We start from the raw sequence: 3,816 nt of genomic DNA, 5'->3' as shown, positions 1-3,816 counted from the left end.
ATGGTGAAAGCGAACGCAGAATAATTCGTGCTTTGCACAGAGAGAACGCGAGATATAGTTGCCGATTTCTCGGTTCTCGACAATTAGATGAAACAGGGAGGGGAAAAAATGGCGAAAACACGAGAAATTCAAAAATTGAGGAACTTGTTTCAAAAATTGCAAATTAGAAATTAGAATCGAAATGGGAAGAGAAGGATGCGTTGCGATCTATGCTATTGAGAGAGAGAGTGAAGGAGAGAGAGAAATAAATGAAAAAAGGAGGGAAAGGGTTTTTCGGGTTGAGGTAGCGGTGGAGCTCCACGGTGGCTCCGTCGCCATTATTCGCTCTCAAAATAACAATGAGAAAGACCGTTTCTTAATTTCTTATTATTTTTTCTTTTTATTTTTAATTATCTTGATAATGAAAATTTGCTTTGATTGAATGTTACTGCAACGAAAGCGAAATAAGAGTTTCTTCTAGAAGGTCAATATTATTATTAACCATTTTGCCATGCTTGATTAATTTTACTAATTCATATTTTATTGTTAACGTGATTCTGCTTAGATACATATATAGTCCGTAATCAAGGCCACAAATCTTTTCCAAAAGATATCATAATCATAATCATTAAAAATATCTTGTTGCCAAGTGAAGATAATAATAAAAAATTATTTAATATAGCAAGTATTTATGTTTTCGTCAACTAAATCTAATCCGTTGTTTTCGCCTTTGCATCAACAATNAAAAAATTATAACTTAAAGTTTAAAATTTAAAATAAATAAAATAATTTTAAAAGAATTGACTAATCTTGACTAAAAAATTAGTTTTCTACTACTAGTCTAATATAATTCCTCATGCTCATAAATTTCGCATCAAATAATTGTAGAAAATCAACATTATAACCATCCATTTTCGTTAATATTATAACAAATTATTAAACAAATTCAATATAAAATTTACTGAAAATAAACTTTTGTTAAGTTTAAATTTTAAATTATTTTTATTTTTTTAAATTTTTTATTTTTTTAAATATTAATTATACAATATTTGCTCCGAAGAAATTCTCCATGGCATGCATACACCATATACAAAGTCAAGATTTAGTCAATGTCTATGCAGCCAATAATCCAATAATAATTAATAAGAATTAATTTAGATTCGTCGAATTGTTAGTGCACTCATTTGTTTAAATAAATGTCGGGATTTAAATTTTATTTTATGTATGTAATAATTTATTGGTCAACGACATACTATTAAATAAAGCACAAATCTGTGACGAATTAATCATTGACCTGTCACTCTGTCAGACTAAAAGATATTGTGGGCAACAACTATAAAAAATAATCATAAACGGGCACGCTACACATCTATATAACCATATAATCAAGTTGGCCCAAATTCAAATAGAGTCACACGCATTAATGACGAGTGAAAACACGCGCTTGAAAATCTTTCGTTACTTCGCGCTCATTATGAAAAAACGTTACTTCTTTCTCAACACGAAACTGCTCTTTCTCTTCGAATCTCTCTCAAATTTCAGTCATGTTTTCTGCGAAAACTACTACTGGAGAAGAATCGCGAGAAGATTTGGCAAGGAACAACCAGAAACGAACGAAAACAACAATAGAGATTCGCCTTCCTCCTCCTCCTCATTCTCCTCCTTCTTTTTCACGTTCCTTCTTCTTTACTTGTTTTCTCCTTATCTTCATTCTTTTGTTGTTATTGCTGCTGTATTTTTTTTTTTTTTTTTGTCTTTTCCTCTTTCTCTCCCTGGTGAAGAAGCAGTAGAAGGTGAGAAGGAAGAGTTTTAAATTGTGCAGAATAGAAATGAACCGAAATGGCCAACTTCACTGAACCGAACATCATTAATGTGCTGAAAAAAATGTTACAAATATTTAATCATAAAAAAATATATTTCTACATGCACAAGGACTCAATTGAACACACTAACAATCAAGTAAATCAAAATGAGCAACTCCACTGAACCGAGTAATATTCATGTGCTGGATAAAACGTTATAAATATTCAATCATCAAGAATAGCATTTTTCCATGTAAAATAAGTCAACTAAACACATAACAATTAGGTGAATCGAAATGACCAACACCAGTGAACCGAACACCAATAATGTGCTGGATAAAACGTGATAAACATTCAATAAGTAAGAAAAATATTTCTGCATGCATAAGGACTCAACTGAATACATTAACAATCAAGTGAATCAAAATGAGCAACTCCACTTAACCGAACAAAATATTGGTGTTGTAAGAAGGATCTGCATGCGCGAAAAAGAAGAACCTACGTGCGCGAATTTGAAAGAAGAAGGAGGAGGAGGAAGAGGGGGAGAAATACTATTCTTGTTGATTGAAAGTTGATCATCATTTATTCAGTATATGAACATTGTTCGGTTTGGTGACCTCTGTGATTTTGATTCACCATTTAAGATTATTGTGATAGCATGCAACAATCATTTCATATCTGTCTCAACGTAATAACCTCATTCAACTTATTTGAAGTTGAATTATTCATTGTTTCCATTCATAAGTATAGATCGAAGAAGAAGAAGAAGAAGAAGAACGACGGAGCTTATTACGTTGAACTCAATGCAGATCAATAACGAAGAATGTGAGCGGAGAAGAAAAACGCGAACAGAGAAGAACGACGAATTTGATTAGATTGAAGAAAAAGAAGAAGAACGCGAACAGAGAAGAAGAAGAATAATGAAAACGCAAGAAGAGAACAAGGTTTACGTTATAAGAAGTGCGTGTATAACAAACGCGTAAGGAGGTTGGGGAGGCGCGTCTGATTGAAGTTACTTGGATAGGTTGGATGACAAAATTACATGGATGTAGAGCTTTTTTGAATAATAAATAATATGATTCAGAAAAAAATACAAGAAACCAATTAGTGGTCCAGGCGTATAGCAACTTGCAGTTAACTAGTGAAAAAAGTTTAATTATAAAAAAACCACAAAATTAACCTAATTTCACTCGCATTTTATTTACAGTAAAAAAAACAATCTCACAAATTCTTATCCCTCTCTTGTCTCTTCCACCACAGTTGCACGCTTTATCCCTCTCCCAGAGTCGTCACACGCCGAACCCCTCTCTCAGAGCCGCCGCCGCACGTCGCGCCCCTTCTCAAAGAGGAAAGCGATGTCACACCATATCCAAAGATACCAAGATTTTCTTGATTTTAGATGATTTCTTTTACTAGTTTTAGAATTTTTTTCTTCTAAATTTTGGATTTTTTTTTATGTTTTGAATGTTTTTTTTTAATATTTTGTTGGAGACCTCATTTTGTTAGGTATTGAAATTAGAAAAAGATTTTAGATATCTTGTTGTTTTTGTTAGGTTTTGAATATTTTTTCGTTACGTTTTAGATATTTTTTATTTAAAAATTTTAAAATAATTTTACAATAATTTTAGATGTTTGTTATTATTTATTTTTTTTATTTTGAATAATTTTTTCATTAGGTTTTGAATTTTTTTATAATTTAAATTAGAAATATTTTTTGAATATCTTATTTTTTGTTAGATTTTGAATATTTTTTTGTCACGTTCAATTAAGAGGTTACAAATTCGAGTCTCCTATCTTTGATAAAAAAAAAAATTGTTAATCACCTAACCAGACTGTATGATTAAAGTTAAACAGCGCAACTATTTTCATTTCGGCTCGTTGGTTGTGTCATACAAGTTTAGTTAAAACTTAAAAGTTGTATGACACTATCGTTTCGTTAGCATAATGGAAGTGAATTTTTATTTTATTTTTTTATAAAGATTCGATTACTAATTTTATTTGCAGTGTAATTTGAATTGGATATTTTTTTTTAAAT

The sequence above is a fragment of the Arachis ipaensis genome, chromosome B08 (genome assembly GCF_000816755.2).
Source record: "Arachis ipaensis cultivar K30076 chromosome B08, Araip1.1, whole genome shotgun sequence".
Lineage (NCBI taxonomy): Eukaryota > Viridiplantae > Streptophyta > Magnoliopsida > Fabales > Fabaceae > Arachis > Arachis ipaensis.
The sequence above is the reverse complement of the archived record's forward strand: the minus strand, read 5'-3'. Positions refer to the sequence as shown.